This window comes from Mobula birostris, chromosome 5 (genome assembly GCF_030028105.1).
Source record: "Mobula birostris isolate sMobBir1 chromosome 5, sMobBir1.hap1, whole genome shotgun sequence".
Classification (NCBI taxonomy): Eukaryota; Metazoa; Chordata; class Chondrichthyes; order Myliobatiformes; family Myliobatidae; genus Mobula; species Mobula birostris.
The window spans coordinates 132,190,006-132,211,602 of record NC_092374.1 but is presented as its reverse complement, the minus strand read 5'-3'; the positions used below and the strand labels follow the sequence as shown (position 1 = coordinate 132,211,602).

General features: G+C 42.4%; 1 protein-coding gene across 7 annotated transcripts in view; it reads left to right on the top strand.

Moving 5' to 3' along the window:
* The window catches only part of gli2a (GLI family zinc finger 2a), a 592,799-nt gene that overhangs the window by 311,355 nt on the left and 259,847 nt on the right, over positions 1-21,597 (top strand). The window contains exon 2 of one of the 7 annotated variants that reach the window (XM_072258705.1): positions 11,106-11,503. The exons of the other annotated variants lie outside the window; for them this stretch is intronic. The gene's annotated coding sequence lies outside the window, so the exon portion shown is untranslated. The remainder of the gene's footprint in view (positions 1-11,105; positions 11,504-21,597) is intronic. 7 annotated transcript variants of the gene reach the window in all.

Below are 21,597 nucleotides of genomic sequence, written 5' to 3'. Positions count from 1 at the left end.
GCCGCATCTTGGGCAGTGTCTTTACCAGAGGGGAGACCCCAGCCATTGTCAATACTCTTCAGCGATTGTCTGCCTGGCGTCAGCGATCGGATAACCAGAACTTGTGATATGCACCAGCTGCTCATCCAATCATCCACCATTCTCTCAATCTGTCCAAGTCCTTCTGCGGACTCTGTGCTTCCTCAACACTAACCTGCCCCTCCACCTATGTTTGTATCATCTGCAAACTTTGCCACAAAGCCATCAATTCTGTCATCCAAATCATTTACGTATACTGTAACGTGAAAGGAAGCGGTCCCAATACTGACCCCTGTGGAACACCACTAGTCGCTGGCAGACAACCAGATTAGGCCTCCTTTATTTTGACACTTTGCCTCATGCCAGTCAATGAATATTCGATCCATGTTAGTGTCTTTCCTATAATACCATGGGTTCTTATCTTGTTAAGCAGCCTCATGTGCAGCACCTTGTCAAAAGCCTTCTGAAAATCCAAGTATACAACATCCACTGACTCTCTTTTGTCTATCCTGCCTGTTATTTCCTCAAAGAATTCCAATAGATTTGTCAGGCAAGAATTCTCCTGAGGAAACTTTGCTGAATTTGGCCTATGTTGTCATGTGCCTTCAATTAATCTAAAACCTCATTCTTAATAATGGTCTCCAACATCTTCCCAATCACTGAAGCCAGGCTAACTGGCCTATAAATTCCTTTCTTCTGCTTCCCTCCCTTTTTAAAGAGTGGAGTGTCATTTGCAATGTCCCAGTCCTCTGGAACCATTCCAGAACTTAGTGATTCTTGAAAGGTCATTACTAATATCTTCACAATCTCTTTAGCTACCTCGTTCAGAATCCTGGGATATAGCCTATCTGCTCAAGGTGACCTATCTACCTTCGGATCTTTCAGCTTCACAAGCACCTTCTCCTTAGTAATAGCAACTACACTCACTTCTGCCCCCTAGTACTCTCGAATTTCTGGCATACTGCTAATATCTTCCACAGTGCAGACTGACACAAAATACTCATTAAATTCCTCTGCTATTTCTTTGTCCCCCATCATTATTTTCCAGTAGTCTGATATCCACTCTTGCTTCTCTTTTGCTCTTTATATATCTGAAAATAATTTTGGTATCCTCTTTTATATTATTGGCTAGATTACCTTCCTATTTCATTTTTTTTCTTATTATTATTTTTTTCACTTGCCTTCTGTTTTTTTTTAAAGCTTCCCAATCCTCCAACTTCCCACCAATTTTTGCTGTATTATATCCCCACTCTTTTGCTTTTATGTTGGTGTTGACTTCCCTTGTCAGCCATGGTTGCCTCAACCTCCCTTTAGAATATTTCTTCATCTTTGGGATGTATCTATCCTCCACCTTCTGAATTGCCCCTCAAACTTCAGCCACTGCTGGTCTGCCATCATCCCTGCTAGTGTCAGCTTCCATCAACTTTGGCCAGCTACCCTTTCCTGCCTCTGCTAGTCTCTTGACTACACTGAAATACTGATACATCTAAATTTATCTCCTCCCTCTCAAACTGCGGGTGAATTCTATCATATTACCATCGCTGCCCGCGAAGGGTTCCTTTACCTTAAGCTCCCTGATCAAATCTGGTTCATCACACAATGCCCAATCCAGAATTGCCTTTTTCCCAGTGGGTTGAACCGGAAGCTGCTCCAAAAAGGTATATCATAGGCATTTTACAAATTCTTTCTCTTGGGATCTAGCATCAACCTGAATTTCCCAATCTACCTGCATTTTGAAATCTCCCATGACTATTGTAAAATTGCCCTTTTTACATGCCTTTTCTATCACCCATTGTAATTTGTATCCCACATCTGGCTACTGTTTGGAGGCCTGTCTCTAACTCCCATCAGGATCTTTTTACCCTTGCAGTTTCTTAACTCTATCCACAAGGATTCTACATCTTCTGATACTACGTCACCTCTTTCTAAGGATTTGATTTCATTTTTTAACTAACGGAACCACCACAACCCTTCTTCCTACCTGCCTGTCCTTTCGACACAATGTGCATCCTTGGATCCCACCTAAGCTCTCTTTCCAGCCAGGATACAGTGACGCCCACAAAATCTTACCTGCCAATCTCTAACTGTGCTCCAAGGTCATCTACCTTATTTAGTATATTGTGTGCATTTAAATATTGCGCCCTCAGTCCTGTATTCATCACCCTTTTCTATTTTGCCCCCATGCTACACTTCAACTCATCCCGCTGACTGCAATTTTGCCCAGTCACCTGCCTGTCCTTCCTCACAGTCACATTATCTACTGCATCGACTTGTATACCGACTGCCCCATCCTGAGCTCTGTCACTCTGGTTCTCATCTCCCTGCCAAATTAGATTAAACCTTCCCCAACAGCTCCAGCAAACCTGACAATGAGGATATTGGTCCCCCTCGGGTTCAGGTGTAACCCGTCCTTTTGGTACAGGTCATAGCTTCCCCAGAAGGGATTCCAATGCTGCACAAATCTGAAACCCTGCCCCCTGCGGCTACTTCCTCAGCCACTCGTTCATCTGTATTACCATCCTGTTCCTGCACTGACGATCACGAGGAGCAATCCAGAGATTACTATCCTGGAGGTCCTGTTCGTTAGCCTTTTTCCTAACTCCCTGTACTCGCTGTGCACAACACCTTCTCCCTTTCCACCTGTGACATTGGTGCCAATGTGCACCACGACATTGGGCTGCTCACTCCCCCTCTTGAAAATCTTCTTCAGTCGCTCTGAGGCATCCTGTACTCCAGCACTGGGAGGCAGTACACCATCCTGGCTCAGAGTTTGCTGTCTGTCCCTCTGACAATCTGTCTGCCTGACTTTACCCTTCCCTGCTGAGACTCAGAGCTGGCCACAGCACCACTGGCCTGGCTGCTGCTGTTGTGGTCTGATGGGTCATCCCCACCAGCAGTATCCAAAGGGGTCTACTTATTGCTGGGGTAAATGGCCATTCACCGGCTGCCCACTCCTCCTACTTCTCCGGTTGGTCACTCCTCTACTACTTGAAGCCTGCACTCTTTGTGTAGCAACCTCAGTAAAAGTCTCTTCTAGGAGGTTTTCAGCTTCCTGGATTACCCTGGCTACATTCAGCTGCAGCTCCAGTTCCTTGAGCTTGTCAGTCAGGAGCTACAGTTGGATGCATTTCCCACAGATCAGGGAGACTGGGAAAGTGTCAGGTACCACATCTCCCAGAAGGAGCATTCGGCTGACTGAACCACCATCCTGCCTCCACTTGTCCTTCTAACTTCTCAAGCTTGTGTTCTAGTCTCCACCTCTTTTCACCTGTGTGTTGAGCCAAAGCCTGGCCACTCTATCAGTGTTCACCCCAACAGTGGCAGCTCCCACAATGGCCACTCTGCTCATATGTTGCTTCTTTTTATTGGACCCTGCTGAGTGCCTAAGAGATGGTTATGATTTCAACCCACTGAAAAGTTCCAAAAGGCCCCAAGGCCCCCGAGTTCTTTTTAAACCTAGCGCTGCCTCACCAACGTCCCACGATAATTGCAGCCTGAGGGCCCTTTTCTATTGGAAGAGAGGTTAAGCTGGGGAACCATCTGCTTCCAGTATGCTCCACTTTAACTTGCTACAGGAATGCAAGTCCTTTTGGTTTAGCTGGAGAAGTAACTAAAATGTAGCTGTGACACAGGTGAGTACTAGCAGCCAACAGAATGGGTTACGTGCCATGCTACCAATCTTGAGTTGATGAACAATGCAGGTTCAAAAAGCACGAATGACAAACCTGAGTTTTTCAAGTTTTTCACTCATTGTTGCACTGCAGCCAGTATGAGGTCAAAGGTCAGAGAAACTCCTCTCTTTAACGCGGCTGTAAAGTGGTTTGTTGTTCAAGATGACCCACAATGCCACAGGCTACACCACCCTCTTGGTGTTCGCTTGGCTTTAGTAACAGGTAAAATGTAAGCAGTCTTTTTTAAAAATTACTTCACAGAACGTGGCTGGCAGTTACTGAGCTGTGGTGAGAGGGAGCTGCTGCTTGTATGATGACTAAGGACACTTCAGGGCATTGTACATCATCTCAGAATTCAATAGAAAGTCACCAATCTGGAAATTTGAAACAAAATGTTGAATACACCCAGTAGTTTTGGCAACATTTGTTGTGATGGCGGTGGGGGGGGGGAAATAAAACTGATTTTTCTCTCTCTATAGATGCTGTTTAACCTTTAATTTAATTTAGAATCACAGCACAGAGTGGCACAGTAGTGTAGTGGTTAGCACAATGCTTTGCTGTACCAGCGAGGCAGGTTCAGTTCCCGCCACTGCCTGCAGGAGATTTTTCATTCTCCTCATGACTGCGTGTGTTTCCTCCGGGTGCCCTGGTTTCCTTCCACAGTCCAAAGATGCACCGTTGGGTTAATTCATCATTGTAAATTCTCCTATGAAGAGTTAACTTGGGGTTTGGTGGGTATTGTGGCTCAAGGGATGCTGTATCTCAATAAATAGTACCAGGGCCTGCTCACCCGGTGAGCCTGCGCCAGCTGGTTATGCCCCAGTGACCAATTAACCTACTAACCCACATGTCTTTGAAACATGGGAAGAAACTGGAGCACCCAGAGGAAACCCATACGGTCACGGGGAGAACGTAGAAACACCTTACAGGCAGTGGTGGGAATAGATTCTCGGTCACTGGCACTATGGTAACGTTATGCTAACCATGATGCTACTGTGATACCTGCTGAGCATTTCCAGATAATTCTGATTTTGCCCGGACCTGTTCATTGGCCTAAAGTGACTAATGGTATCAGTGAGCCAGCAGAGGTTTTGGAACAGCTGGATACTCACTTTTACCAGCCACTCCCACATCCAGAATTATGAAACCTGGTTCAAATTCTCAGACAGGCCACAATGGAAATGGAAGTGGAATTTTCTTGGTTCTCTATCCAAGCCTCTAGCAGGCAGTGAGGTAGATTGTGCTGTTAGGGAAAAGATATGCGGCACAGTGTTCAGAAAGTGGTGAGTAATGTGCAGATGCATCGTTGAAAAGAGCCTGCATCCACTTTAAAACCCCTGAGGTTTGTTCAGTACATAGTTTTCCATGCCACCTGGAATTATATAGCAGTGTATGAGTTCAGGTAAAGAGTGAGAAAGGGCATCTTTGTGTTTTAAAAACCCCAGAGGTATCCCAGGAGGAGTCTTCTCACAATGGTAAATAATGGATACACCTGCCCACCGAGCACTTGGGCAAAAGAATTCCCACAGCAGGGAAGACTTAATTCCCAGGTCAGTACAGGGTGGGGGTAATCCTCAGTGAAGAAGGAAATCTTAAATAGCCGTATCACTTCCAAAGAGCCACCTTTGGAATTAATGCCTCTTTATTACTAGTTAAATTTTTTTTGCTGAGTTTGAATTGCAGATCCAGCTGAATTATGCATTTTCCCATTTTATCCAGAATTTGGTGTTTGGATGCTACTTGTACAAACAATGTAGAAGAGAGGATAGTCCTGATCTATATTTCTGCCAGTGGAGTTACTCAGTAGCAGATCACATAAAACAGATTGTTGTTACAAGAATTTGCTGTGTGCTCTCCTTGATGCTTTGATTTCCTTTTCTATCTTTCATCTATAGTTTTATTTCTTTATGTGTTCCTGGTCTTCATTATGTGCTGAAAGAGCTCAGCTTGGTACCTTGTAACTATGGATCAATGGAGGAAGAAAAGATTTTATTAACAGGCGACAGAGAGAGGTCAAGACTTGTAGAACACCTTACGTAATTTTTTTTGCATTATAAAGGAGCTGTTAATGGCTCTTGGCAGTAATTATACCTTACATAGTTAAAGAGGCTTGAGAGGAGCTGCTCTATGCCTTTGTGTCTCTGAACTCCTAACAATCAGTGCTTAATGACATTTGCCAGTTACAGCCAAGTTAGACTTGTAGGCAGAATTACTTTCCAGTTTGCTTACAGCCGGAGAGAAGTCAACGGCTTCCCTGATTTAAGAGCAATATTAACCACCTGGCTTCAATCTAGCTTCCTTCCCCTCCCCCCACCTTTTTTATTTTTTAAACCCAGGCCCTTCGGCCCACAAAGCTGTGCCAAACATGTCCTTACCTGAGAAATTACCTAGGGTTACCCATAGCCCTCTATTTTTCTGAGCTCCATGTACCTGTCCAGGAGTCTCTTAAAAGACCTTATCGAATCCACCTCCACCACCGTCGCCGGCAGCCCATTCCACGCACTCACCACTCTCTATGTAAAAACTTACTCCTGACATCTCCTCTGTACCTTCTTCCAAGCACCTTGAAACTATGCCCTCTCATGTTAGCCATTCCAGCCCTGCGAAAAAAGCCTCTGACTATCCACACGATCAATGCTTCTCATCATCTGATACACCTCTATCAGGTCACCTCTCATCCTCCGCCGCTCCAAGGAAAAAAGGCCAAGTTCACTCAACCTATTTTTATTCTGGCATCTTCCCCCTTCCTGGTCAGTCCTGAAGAAGGATCTCATCCCAAACTGTTAACCGTTTATTCATTTCTGTAGGTACTGCCTGACCCACTGAGTTCCTCCAGAATTTTGTGTGTGTTGTTCTGGATTTTTAGCATCTGCAGATATTAACAAGATTTAGGTTCTAGCTCTGGAGGTACTGAGATCAGGCCCAAGTACTCACTGCTGACTCTACCAACAGCTTTCCCTCATAAACACAAGGGATTCTGCAGATGCTGGAAATCCAGAGTAGCACATACAAAATGCAGGAGGAACTCAGCAGGTCAGGAAGCTCATCTGAAGAGTCTCAGCTCAATATGTTGCTTGTTTATTCCTTTGCTTAGATGCTCCCTGACCTGCTGAGTTCCTCCACTATTATATGTGTGTACATAGCAATCCTTCATGCATCATTCCTGAACTTCAGGAGAATCACATGGGCTGAATAAAATTTAAGAGCTCATGCTCTACAACGTGAATCACTCTGACCTGGAATACATACATGTAGCCTGAAAGGACAGTAGAAACATATCCAAAATTGTTTCCAAACTATATTGAATTAAATTAAGAGGGATTTATGGAAGAAGATATGTGCTTAGCCCACTGCTCTACTCACTCTATACACATGACTGTGTGGCCAGGCATAGCTCAAAAGCCATCTATAAATTTGCTGATGATATAAACTTTGTTGGTAGAATTTCAGATGCAGATGAAGGGGCATACAGCAGCGAGATATACCAGCTAGTTGAGTGGTGTCACAGCAACAACCTTACCCTCAACGTCAGTAAGACCAAAGAGCTGATTGTGGACCTCAGGAAGGGTAAACCAAGGGAACATGAACCAATCCTCATAGAGGGATCAGAAGTGGAGAGAGTGAGCAATTTCAAGTTCCTGGTTGTCAAGATCTCTGAGGATCTAATCTGGTCCCAACATATCATTGCAGCTATAAAGAAGACAAGACAGTGGTTATATTACATTAGAAGTTTGAGGAGATTGGGTTTATCACCTAAAACACAAACTTCTATAGCTGTATCATGTAGAGCTTTCTAACAGGCTACACCATGGGGTGGGGGGAGGCAACTGCACAGGATCGAAAGTTGCTACAGAAAGTTGTAAAATTGGTCAGCTCCATCTTGGGTACTAGCCTCTGTAGTATTCAAGACATCTTCAAGGAGCGGTGTCTCAGAAGGCAGCATCCATTATTAAGAACATCCATCACCCAGGGCATGACCTTTTCTCATTGTTACCATCAGGGAGGAGGTACAGAAGCCTGAAGGCACACACTTAGCGGTTCAGGAACAGCTTCTTCCCCTCTGCCGTACGATTCTTAAGCGGACATTGAACCCATGAACACTACCTTACTTTATTAATATTATTTCTGTTTTTGCACTATTTTAAATTAAACTCATACATATATATACTTAGTCTAACTGATTTACTTACTTATTTTTTCTATATTATGTATTGCGTTGAACTGCTGCCACTAAATTAACAAATCTCACGGCATTTGCCAATGATATTAAACCTGATGCTGATTCTGAATATCGGACCACTAATTTTAATTGGATAACTCTTCTAAAAAAGCAATTACCCCATAAAAGCAAATGGGCGCCACAGTAGAGTAGAGGTTAGTGTGACACTATTACAGCTCAGGGCGTCAGAGTTCGGAGTTCAATTTCAACGTCATCTGTAAGGAGTCTGTACATCCTCCTGGAATGTGTGGGTTTTCTCTGGGTGCTCCAGTTTCCTCTCACGGTCCAAAGACATACTGGTGAATCAGTTAATTGGTCTTTCATAAATTGTCCTGTCATTAACCTAGGGTTAAATCGGGGGTTGCTGGCTCAAAGGGCCGGAAGGGCCTATTCCGTGCTGTATCTCAATAAATAAATATGCCAAGGAATTCTCCAACAAAAGAGTCTAAACTTCTTCCTTGACATCTAATGGTATGACCATTGCTGAGACCCACACCTTCAACATCCTGGGAGTCACCATTGATGAGGAGTTCAATGAAACCAGCCACATACAGTACTGTGACTACAAGAGCAGGTGATATCACGAGCCAGGTGACGGACTTTCAGAAACCACAATGCCTTTTTACCATCAACAAATCAGGCATGTTCTACATTTAAGAAAATGAGTAGGAGTCATGGAATTACATCCCAGCCCACCCCAAGCCTGTCCCACCGTTCAATATGACCATGGCTGAACAACCTTGGGCATTCTTCTCCTGTGCTATGTTAAACAATCACTCTCTCCATCACTATTGGTTGCAACTACAAAAAACAAAAATTGCAGTTTCTCACGGAGACTACTCTGAGAGAGTCTCCCAAACCTTTAACCTCTACTATAAGCGGAGCAATTGAATCAGAATCAGGTTTAATATCATTAGCATATGTTGTGAAATTTGTTGTTTTGCAGCAGAAGTACATTGCTATACGTAATAATAAAAAACTAAATTATAATAATTATGTAATAATAAATAAATTAGAGGACATGGCTTTAGGGTGAAAGGGGAAAGGCTTAGGGGGAACATTAGGAGGAACTTCACTCAGAGAGTGGTGGGAGTGTGGAACGAGCTGCCATCTGACGTGGTAAATGCGAGCTCACTCTTAAGTTTTAAGAATAAATTGGATAGGTACATGGATGGGAGAGGTCTGGAGGGTTATAGACTGGGTGCAGGTCAATGGGACTAGCAGAATAAAGTTTTGGCACAGACTAGAAGGCCCGAATGGCCTGTTTTCTGTGCTGTAATGTTCTATGGTTCTAAAATACATAGTGCAAAAAGACAGGAGGGAAAAAAAGAGGTAGTGTTCATGGGTTCATTGACCAATCAGACATCTGATGGTGGAGGGGAAGAAGCCGTTCCTGAAACTTTGTGTCTTCAGGCTCCTGTCCTTCCTCCTTGACAGCGGAAATGAGAATAAGACATGACCTGGGTGATGGGGGTCCTTTTTGATGGATGCCATCTTTTTGTGACATTGCTCCTTGGCCAGCACTGGCATTCTTTGCCGATTGTCTTATTGCAGATCCTGCATAAGTAGGTTGATCAATTTGTTTTCATAAAGTACAAAGGATTAATAATTAAATAAGCACATGGATTCCAAGGTCATGAACATAACTATAATGTCACATAATTGAAATGAAGTATTTAACTGCTTGACCCATGTATGGGGTATATCCCTTCTAATCTCTGAGTCACCTTCAATGAGGACCAATATTCGAAAATGGGTGAAAAATTATTTCCTGTTGACTCAGCAAAGATTTCCAAAATCTTACCTGTTTGAATTCAAGTGCACAAATTATAATGCTTACATTTGATGTTTAATCTACGATGTGTCTTCCAAACCAACAAAAACAATTAATACAATATATAATATTTATATTAATATAAATACATTTTAATCAATTGCTACTTCTGTACATCATCACCAAAAGCTCAAATTAATTGTGCCTTATTGTATTAACCAAAAAACCCTGTAGATTTGAAAATAAGACATAAGATATAAGAACAGTATTAGGCCATTGGTCCATTGTATCTGCTCCACCATTCCATCATGGCTGATTTGTTTTCCTTCTCAACCGCATTCTCCTGCCTTCTCCTTGTAACTTTTGACACCCTGACTAACCAAGAACCTCTCAACCTCCATTCTAAATATACTCAATGACTTGACCTCAATAGCCGTCCATGGCATTGAATTCTACAGATTCACCATCCTCTGGTTAAAGAAATTCCTCATCATCTCTGTGCTAGCTAAACGTCCCTCTATTCTTAAACGTCCCTCTGTGCTTAAATGAAAGAGTTAAAGGAGGAGACTTCCTCTATTTTTGTCGGATCTTTCACAGCCTCTGATGCCTCAAATCACTTTACAACCAACTAATTAAATACCTTGGAAGAGACCTCACTTTTATGAAACAGCCAATTGGCACAGTGGAAGCTCCCAGAGGCTCCGATGACCTAATCATTTGTTCACACATAGTGGATAGCAACAGAGAACATTAAAAGAGTTCTCAGCTCACTCCTTCAATTGCAGATATCCCACCTCTCCCAGAACTTCCGGGAGTCTCCCGCATATTAATAGTGGCTCCCTGATGCCCGCAAATTATATACAATATCACAGAAATCAATTTTTTTGAGAGAGAGTGAGAGAGAGCGAGCAAGCAAGAGAGAAAGCAAGCGAGAGCGCTTGAGAGCGCACGAGCGACCACGAGAGAGAGCGAGCACAAGCGAGAGCACGCCATGGCAGAGTGTTCCAAAAAAATATAAAACGTACATCACCCCAGACTACACTGAAGTGTACCCCTGCCTAACAGGGGTCAAAATAATGACAGTGTTGCTCGCTGCACTGTTTGCAACAGTGACTTTTCTATTGCCCATGGTGGGTTAAGACTGTAAAAGACATGTTGAGGTAAGTTTAACAGGTGTCATTCATTCATTAGCATAGCTAACGTTATTTAAACTAGCTGGCTAGCTGCTAAGGAGCTACTCTATTGCAAACATCCCGCCTCTTCCGGAAGTCTCCCGCAAATTGATGGCGCTACCTCCCTGAAATGAGTTTTTGCAAGGTGGGATGTCTGCAATTGATGCTATTGGACTCTTGTCTTCCACCCAATGGCTTTTAGTAACTAATTCCCCTAATAAAACTGAAGCCATTTGATTAATGTGTTACAGAGTCATGGAAGCGAAGTGCATAGATGGAGTTGAGAACAGTTCAGAGTCATCGAAATGAATGACAGGAGCAAATGAAAAGTCTGAACAGTGCACAAGAATACAGATTAACTGCTTGTTCTATGGTCCTATGAAGCTCTTCTGGACTTTCATCAACACCAAGGCTATAAACAAATGCAGAAGGAAGATACCTTTGATGCTAAAAAGTTGAACTAAAACAACAGAAATTCAAATCAGACAGTGTCTGTGAACAGAAAGATGCAGTTTCTTTCTCCACAGATATTTCCTGACCTGACGAGTGCATTCAAATTTCTTTGTTGTTTTACCAAAGCACAAGTTTCTGTTCCTGCATCTATTGACAGAATAATGGAGAAGTGCTTTAGCGTTCATCCAAAAAAAAGGTAGAAATTCATCTTTGGATGAAATATGCCAAACACATCATATGGTGACATTGAAGTTTGCTTCTGAAGTCTAGTGCTTTTGATTTCAGTGGATCAGAATTTCAGCACTGATTTCAATGTGTGAGCATTCCTGCATGACATTAAACAGAACAGCTATTTCTGGACAAGTTTTAGATATGACTGACTTGCTTACTGCCCATTACATCGCTGGTTTTTAGGGCGGCATTGAAGGCTTCTTTCATTGCTGTTTCCGTTACAATATTTTGACCAGTGAGGGTTATTAGCCCTGAGCTGAACTCCCAAAATTGGAGGACTAGTGGACCACTCTTAGTCTGGCTTCTACCTTTTGACCTGGTTGGCATGGGTGACCCTGCTCCAGCCAACATAGCTCTCCAGCTCATTGAGGCACGCAAGCCTCCAAACCCTATGAAAAGTTTGTGGTCCTCTTGGAGGATTTTAGATATTAAGGGTATATTTAAGGTTTAAAGGTTGTTCAGTTTCCTTAAGGATTAGCCAAAGACTATACTCCAACCTGTTTAGTAATTTTGCCTTGTGGGTCTTTGGATTGTGGCTATGTTGTTTGCATGGTCTAGAATCTTTTATCCATGTTAATCTTGGAGATAATAAACTTTTTGCTTGAAGCAATTACTTAATCCTGGTGATCTCCAGCATTAAGTAGGACTGTTACTGAGTTGGTAATAAATCAGTGTTTAGCCAGGTGGGTGATTAATTTGAACTGCAGTCACTTTTCAGGACCAAAGCGATACCTTTGCAATTTTAAGTACTGTAATTATACAAACAGCATGTTAACAACGAGCAGTTTGCATGCAAGACTGTGAGGTACACCATGAATTTTGCTCATTTTCATTTTTTACTGCGCATTCCTCCCGAGCAGAATGATGCATAGATGTTATTAGCAAGTGCTAGAGACACATCTGCTAGATGCAGATAATTTCCGCATCTAAGTACAATCTGTTTAGTTTTTCTAAAAAGGACCAGATAGCACTGTTGGCAGGCGTCATGCATGCATCGTGTGTCCTGCTTGTATTTCTTTTTAAAGAGGCCTCCACGCTGTACCAGGGAATGGTTGCTGCCTTGGGTAGATACATCAGAGTCAGCTCACTTATGAGCTTGTTCTGCTCTTTGTTACCTGCCGCTATTAGAGGTGTTCTTTCCTTATGGATGCATGCATGGCACTGGACAACAAAGATTTTGCTTCCTGAATACTTTTTGCAATCCATTAATGCTGACTGATTATTGTTGCTGTTTTAAAGCGAGAAAGCCTCAGACACTAAGTACAAAAAAAATCATCAACGAAACATTTTTAGCTTAGGTGAGCTATTGAAAAATGTCAGTACCGGCATGCAATTAAACGCATTATATTCAATCAAAGTTAATTTCCAGTTTCTCCAAATTCCTACATGATACAAGTAGTCTGAAATTATATTTGTATTCAGCTGCAAGCAGTCTATCGAACCCTTAAAAATTTCTGAGAAAGCAACACCTTCAAAAAAATTTGCTGTCTAGTGTAATTGTTAGCCTCCTTACCTCCAGACTGCACCCCCATTCATCACTGAGAATGAGTATTGATAGACCTGATGACCACAAGAGTTTATATAATGAGTCTATTCCTGTGTCCATATATGCATATACAAGCAACAAGGTGGTGTAGTGGTTAGCACAAGGTTTTACATTGCGAGAGACTGGAAGATGGGGGTTCAATTTCCACCATGTCTGTAAGGAGCTTATTCATTCTCCCTGTGTCCGCGGGGCTTTCCTGCCCATGCTCTGATTTCTTCACACATTCTAAAGACATACAGGTTAAGGTTAGTAAATAGAAGAGATTAGGCAGAATATTGAAACGTCCTGATGAAGAGTCTTGTCCCGAAAAAAATCAACTGTTGCTGCCTGACCTGCTTAGTTTCTCCTGCATTTTGTCTGTGTTGCTCAGCATTTGTAAGTTGTGGGCATGCGAGGTTGGCATTGGAAGAATGGCTGCACTTGTGGGCTGCCCCCACAGCACACATTTGGACTATTCTGACTGTTGACACAAATGACACATTTGTATGTTTCGATGTACACGTGACAAAGCGAATCTTTAAAGAACGCTGACAAATCCTGTGAATATACTAATGTACCAATGCTCCGGTATCCAACTCCTCCAGCCTCACCTCTTCCCATTATAATACTGTGATCACCACCCGAGCACCAGTCGGCAGAGCGCAGTGGTTCTCTCTCACCTGCCTATCAACTTGCCTTTGATTTCTTTTGCCATTAATCCCCACTAAAGATTAATTTACAACGGCTGACTGACCTGCATTGCTGAAGTAAGGGAGAAAACAGGAGAAAAAATTTACTGAACGTGCAAACTCCGCAAAATTGGCACTCAAGATTAGGATTGAATCTAGCTTCTTACAAATGTGAGGTAGCAAATGAACTCACGGGCTGCCCCCAGCACATCCTTAGGCTTTGTTGGTTGTTAACACAATAATGCATTTCACTGTACATTTCAGAATCAGATTTAATCTCACCGACATATGTCATAAATTTTGTTGTTTTGCAGCAGCAGCATATTGCAATACATAGAATTAAAAATTATAAATTACAGTAAGAAATATAATTCTATTAAGTCAGTGGTGCATAAAGAGGTAGTGTTCATGGGTTCATTGTCCATTCAGAAATCTGACGGCGGAGAGGAAGAAGCTGTTCCTGAAACATTGAGTGTGTGTTTTCAGACTCCTGTAACTCCTCCTAGATCAGGGGTTCCCAACCTTTACACCATGGACCCCCACTATTAACCGAGGGGTCCATGGACCCAGGGCTGGGAACCCCTGTCATAGATGGTAACAATGAGAAGAGGGTACACCCTGGGTGATGCAGGTCCGTAATGATGAATGCCACCTTTTAGAGGCATCGGCTTTTGAAAGTGCTCTTGGTGCTGGGAAGGCCAGGGCCCATGGTGGACCTGGCTGTGTGGACAATTTTCTGCAGCTTTTTCCGATCTGGCGCAGTGGCCCCTCCATAACACATGGTGATGCAGCCAGTTAGAATGTTCTGCACGGTACATCTGTATAAATCTTTGAGAGTCTTCAAAGTTCAAAGTACAAACGTTTGTATTTTTTTATATATCAAAATACAAATATGGCACCCAAATACAACCCTGAGATTCAGTTTCTTGTGGGCATACTCAATAAATTCATACTAGAATAATAACCATAATAGAATCAATGAAAGACCGCATGAACTTGGGCATTCAACCAGTGTACAAAAGACAACAAACTGTGCAAATACAAAGGGAAAGAATTAATAATAAATAATCAATATATAATCAAGAACATGAGATGAAGAGTCCTTGAATATGAGTCCTTAGGCTGTGGGAACATTTCAAAGATGGCCCAAGCAAAGTCTTTGCTGACAGATGAAGTCTCCTTAAACTCTAATGAAATGTAACCAACATCCTGCCTTCTTTGTAATTGCATCAACAGGCTGGATCCAGGATAGACCTTCAGTGATATTGACACCCAGAGACTTAAACTGCTTATCCTTTCCTCTGCTGATCCCTCAATGTGTGTGTGTTCCGTCAACTTCCCCTTCCTGAATTAAACAATCAATTCCTTGGTCCTGCTGAGGTTGAGTGCAAGGTTGTTGTTGTGACACCACTCAACCAGCTGATCTATCTCGCTCCTGTATGCCCCCATGTCACCATCTGAACTAACTGCGTCATTGGTAAATTTGTAGATGGTGTTTGAACCACGCCTAGCCAAACATTCGCGGGTGTAGAGAGAGCAGAGTAGTGTGGTGTGTGCACACCCTTGAGGTGCGCCGGTGTCGATTCTCAGTGAGGAGGAGATGTTACTTCTGGTTGTGCTCTCCTGATAAGGAAGTCAAGGATCCAGTTGCAGAGGGAGGTACAGAGGCCCAGGTTTTGGAGCTTGTTGATTAGAACTGTGATCAATGGCCATTTGATAAATAAATGAATCTGAGCTTGAACAGCTACATCTCAATTCTGTCCTGTTTTCCCACTGATGACAGCCTGGGACTCTCATGGCCTAAGTGGCTGTTCCACATCTTTGGATGAAGCTCGCACAACACGCTGGAGGAACTCAGCAGGTCGGGCAGCATCCGTGGAAATGAACAGTCAAAGTTTCAGGCCGAGACCCTTCATCAGGACTGAAGAGGGAAGGGGCAGAGGCCCTATAAAGAACACAGGGGGAGGGTGGGAAGAAGACTGGTAGGCGCCAGGTGAAAAACCAGTAAGGGGAAAGATAAAGGGGTGGGGGAGGGGAAGCAGGGAGGTTATAGGCGGGAAAGGTGAAGAAGGAATAGGGGAAAACTTGACAGTTCGTTTCTACGGATGCTGCCTGACCTGCTGAGTTCCTCCAGCGTGTTGTGCTTTGACCCCAGCATCTGCAGAGTATTTTGTGTTTAGGATGCAGCTACCTACCATTTCATAGACACGATTATGAGGTTAACTGCTGGTCTCTCTGGGAATGCAAGAAAGTGCAAGTATGGCTCTCCTGCTGCATTCAATGGAGTAGAAAGTTACAGAACATACAGTGACATGCAAAAGCTTGGGCAACCCAGTCAAAATTTTTGTTACTGTGAATAGTTAAGTGAGTAGAAGATGAACTGATCTCCAAAAGTCATAAAGTTAAAGATGAAACATTCTTTTCAACATTTTAAGCAAGGTTAGTGTATTATTTTTGTTTTGTACAATTTTAGAGTGAAAAAAAGGTAAGGAGCACCATGCAAAAGTTTGGGCATTCCAAGGGAAATGAGCTCTCAGATAACTTTTACCAAGGTCTTATACCTTAATTAGCTTGTTAGAGCTATAGCTTGTTCACATTCATCATTAGGAAAGGCCAGGCGATGCAAATTTCAAAGCTTTATGAATACCCTGACTCCTCAAACCTTGTCCCAACTATCAGAAGCCACGGGCTCCTCTAAGCAGCTGCCTAGCACTCTGAAAATTAAAATAAATGATACCCACAAAGCAGGAGAAGGCTATAAGAAGATAGCAAAGCGTTTTCAGGTAGCCGTTTCCTCAGTTCGTAATGTAATTAAGAAATGGCAGTTAACAGGAATGGTGGAGATCAAGTTGAGGTCTGGAAGACCAAGAAAACTTTTCGAGAGAACTGCTTGTAGGATTGCTAGAAAGGCAAATCAAAACCCCCATTTGACTGCAAGAGACCCTCAGGAAGATTTCGCAGACTCTGGAGTGGTGGTGCACTGTTCTACTGTGCAGCGACACCTGCACAAATATGACCTTCATGGAAGAGATTCAGTATCAGAAGTTTGCAAAGGAACAAGCCTGATGCATTTTGGAAACATTCCTGTGGACTGATGAAATTAAAATAGAACTTTTTGGCTGCAATGAGCAAAGGTATGTTTGGAGTGCAAAATTTCATGAAAGGAACACCTTTCCAACTATTAAGCACGGGGGTGGATCGATTATGCTTTGGGCTTGTGTTGCAGCCAGTGGCACAGGGAACATTTCACTGGTAGAGGGAAGAATGAATTCAATTAAGTGCCAGCAAATTCTGGAAGCAAACATCACACCGTCTGTAAAAAAGCCAAAGATGAAAAGACGATGGCTTCTACAACAGGATAATGATCCTAAACACACCTCAAAATCCACAATGGACTACCTCAAGAGGCACAAGCTGAAGGTTTTGCCATGGCCCTCACAGTCCCCTGACCTAAACATCATTGAAAATCTGTGGATTGACCTCAAAAGAGCAGTGCATGCAAGATGGCCCAAGAATCTCACAGAACTAGAAGCCTTTTGCAAGAAAGAATGGGCAAAAATCCCCCAAACAAGAATTGAAAGACTCTTAGCTGGCTACAGAAAGTGTTTACAAGCTGTGATACTTGCCAAAGGGGTTGTTACTAAGTACTGCCATGCAGGGTGCCCAAACTTTTGCTTCAGGCGCTTTTCCTTTTTTGTTATTTTGAAACTGTAAAAGATGGAAATAAAAAAGTAATCTTGCTTAAAATATTAAAGAAATGTGTCATCTTTAACTTTATGCCTTTTGGAAATTAGGTCGTCTTTTATTCGCTTTGCTATTCACAGTAACAGAAATTTTGACCAGGGTGCCCAAACTTTTGCATGCCACTGCTAGCTCAGTGGCTTAATAACATTGACAACTCACACTTAAGCAGCAGCTTTATTGTAGGAAAACAGCCCTGGGCAATCAGCAGAGATATAGAGAAAAATACACTTCAAAGCAGGGCAAGAAATATTAAGAGGCATACCCCAGGAAGTTTGGTCAAAGAGGCCAGCCTTAAGGAGAGTCTAACTACATAGGATCAGTGCCCTGATTGACCTTAATTTTCTGTAAAAATTATATAATGAAGTGTAAGGAGATTTCTGAAAACAGACTTTTTTAATGTACCTTCAGCTTCACAATGTATCAACTGTTAATTCTGTGAAAATCTTCTTTACGGGCCTGATCTTGCCTTCCTTTGGGGGCTTTGCTGGGGCTTTGATCAGTGGCACATTCTTTTTTTTTCCTTCCTCTTTCAAAGGTTTCCACAATGCAAGCAGAATAGGAATGTTGTAAGTCATCGGAACCATTAAAGCTAAGCTTGCGGACTGAGGGCTTACCCTCAGAAAGGAAATAAAATATCACAAAGCCAAATAAAAATGCAAAGATAGTCATCCAACTGGAACAAATTTAGCAAACTGTAAAATGATCTAGCCTTTTCTGCCTTGCTCCACAACTCCATTGCATGTATCAATCTCCTTTTTTGTGGAGAATTATATATCTGTTCCATCCTTGTCTTTCACTCTTTGAAATTATAGTGATTTCCTTTAGTTTGAAGTACTGTTTGCAAAAACTTGTAAACATTTTAATTTTTGATTTAACTTCATGAAGTAAGTATCATAAAGAACACTTCCATTTGGCTTGAACAATCAAGTATATAGTATTATATGAAAAAGGATCTAGTGCTTACCCACTGTACACGACAAATAAACCCTTTTCCTCTAGTTTTATTTCAGTGTCTTCCTTTACTGGGCGGTCCCAAAAGCCACTGGCGTGGCACAGTAGTTTTATGCTGTCAAAGTCAATCCTATGGCCATTGTGAATGCAATGTTCTGCTATTGCCAATTTCTCCGGGCAACCCAGATGGATACACCTCCTGTGCTCCTTGATGCAGGTTTCCACCATGCGTCCCATCTGGCCGATATATGCTGTTCCTCATTCACAGGGAATCGTAAACACCAGCCGACTTGAGTGTCAGATCATCTTTGACCCAATGAAGCTGTGATTTGAGCTTCCTTACGGGCTTGTGGATGGTTTTAATCAGAATCCTGGCAATCCTTCCAGAAGCTGTGGAAATATAGGGAAAGGCAGCAGCAATGGGTTTTAATTTGGACCAAAAGACCATAAGATATAGGAGCAGATATAGGCCTTTCGGCCCATTGAGTCTGCTATGCCATTCAATCACGTGCTGATCCAATTCTTCCAGTCATCCCCATTCCCCTGCCTTCTCCCCATACCCTTTGATGCCCTGGCTAATCAAGAACCTATCTATCTCTGCCTTAAATAGTGACAGCAGCTGAACTTGCAAAGGGCGAAGTGTCACTCTAAGTAAGAAATGGAATTCGATTGTAAACAAGGTGGGCAGGAGAAACCTGATTGGTTGAGGACTAACCGACCAGGAGGGAGGGATGATGGGGGTATAAATACCATCAGTGTAGACATACCCAGGCATCATCCCTGATGAAAGTGGCAGAGCCTGTCATTAAACTGCAGGCCAAAGTCAATATCTGTACCTGGCTGGAAGCCCAAGAGGGGTTTATACAGTATTATATACTTAACTCTAACCTAGACACCCTGAACATGGTTCCATGGTGAGAATACAAGAGTTATTACTCCTGTGAAAACACTATGCTGAATTTATTCAGCAGGTTAGGCAGCACCTGCAGAGAGAAAGAATCAAGTTAATATGTTAGATTGATGACTTTTCATTACAACTCTGAAGTTTCAAGACATGGAGAAACTCTGGAGGAGTGTTCGGGTTACACTGTAGAATGCACGTCAGGTAAATTAGATTAGATTAGATTAGATTCAACTTTATTGTCTTTGTGCCGAGTACAGATACAAAGCCAATAAAATGCATTTAGCATCTGACCAGAAATGCAAAGAATAGTGTTATTTACAAAATAATTGCGAATAAAAAAAGTGCTGCAGCACACAAATATAAAAATACTGAGACAGTACAATACGGATGCAATACTGCTTAGCGCTGTGATGAGAGATTCAGTGTCACAGCCTCAGGGAAGAAGCTCTTCCTGTGCCTGCTGGTGTGGGAGCAGAGGCTCCTGTAGTGACTACCAGATGGGAGGAGAGTAAAAAGTCCATGGTTAGGGTGAGATGCATCCCTGATAATGCATTTCGCCCTGCCCAGGCAGCGAATATGGTAGATGTTCTCAATGGTGGGCAATTGGGTGCCGACAATCTGCTGGGCAGTTTTCACCACCCATTGGAGTGCTTTGCAGTCCAATACGGGACAATTGCCATACCACACTGAGTTGCAGTTGGTGAGTATGCTCTCAATGGTACAGCGGTAAAAGTCTGTCAGTACCCTGGGACAGAGGTGACCTTTCTTCATGCTCCGCAGGAAATAAAGGCGCTATTGCGCCTTTTTAATCAGGATGGAGGAGCTCAGGGACCAGGTGAGATCCTCAGAAATGTGGACACCAAGGAATTTGAAGCTTGATACACGCTCCACTACAGTTCCGTTGATGTAGATGGGGACGTGAGTGTGACTCCTGGCATGCCTGAAGTAAATACTGGCACTACGGTATGTTCAGTCTATACAAGTTAACAGATGTGAAAGTGCAGACTACTTTTGTTCTGGAGGAAGTTAAATGTCTCTACTACTCTGCAAAACTGTGGCCATCTTCCATCTTCACTACTTGGGGCAAGCATTGAATCTTCAGCCAGTCAATAAGTTTGAGATATGCATGAAGCTGACAAGGCTATCCTTAATGCCCTGAGATGAATATAAGAGATTCTCCTTTAACAGAATAAAGGTGATCAATTTTGTTGATTTAAACAAAAATCTTGACTTTCTTAGATGGAAACCATAGAATCCTTCCCTAAATTTAGCCTCCTTCTTCAAGCCCGAGCCTAAGGGTGCAGAAAACCCTTGTCCCTCGTTTGACTACCTCGTCCTCTGCCTGTTAAGATGCTGTTTAACCAGCAGCTGAACTTGCAAAGGGAAATATGGAGAGTTTCCCACTTGGACAACAAACTATTAACAGTAGGAAGAGCCTTACTATAAACTGTAATAAACTTTAAAAAGAAAAGTTCATTAAGTCGAACAATGTTAGGCATACATCAGAAAATGTGACATTTTTATGGACATTTCAAACATCACTGCAATAAATTGCACATTTTGCTAACTGAGAATGATTTGTTTGTACACACAGTCTGATGGGGCTGCCATTACTTTAACTACCTTAAAAGATCTAGGTGGAAGATGAAGGCCTTACCACTGTGTTGGGTTGACAGAAAAAAGTTCATCTCATTTGCTGATGTGCTTTTGGCCTGTTCCTGCAGCCTAGGGACTTTTCAAAACTGGATCCATTCTTATTTTTTATCAATGAGTCGGTTTTGAAAATCCAAATTAGATGTAAGATTCCTGTCCTACACAATTTGGGTGGCTTCTCACCTGGCAAAGCCTTCTCAGATTTTGCCTTTTATAATTGTTTATAATTATACACAGAACGTATTTGTGTAAAGTCATACAATATTGATCCACCAAATTGGTTATCATTTGATCAATTGTAACAGACTAAATACAAAAAAGCAGGTAATTTTGTAACCTGAAGACAAAGAGTTAAAGAAGTTCATGGAAGACCTAGAGGTGAATGTGTTAAATGCTGTCTGGAATGCAGTGCCTGAAAGTTTGTTAGGGACAGCTTCAAGATAAACATTGCCTTAATTGGACTAAACATCTGAATTCCCTTTGCAAAAGACATGATCACTGAAAGCATTTTTAACACTAAATAGAACATCAAGGTGGATATCTTGAGGAAGTTTTAGTTAACTTTTTGTTTGGTGAGGAATGATATTAGAACT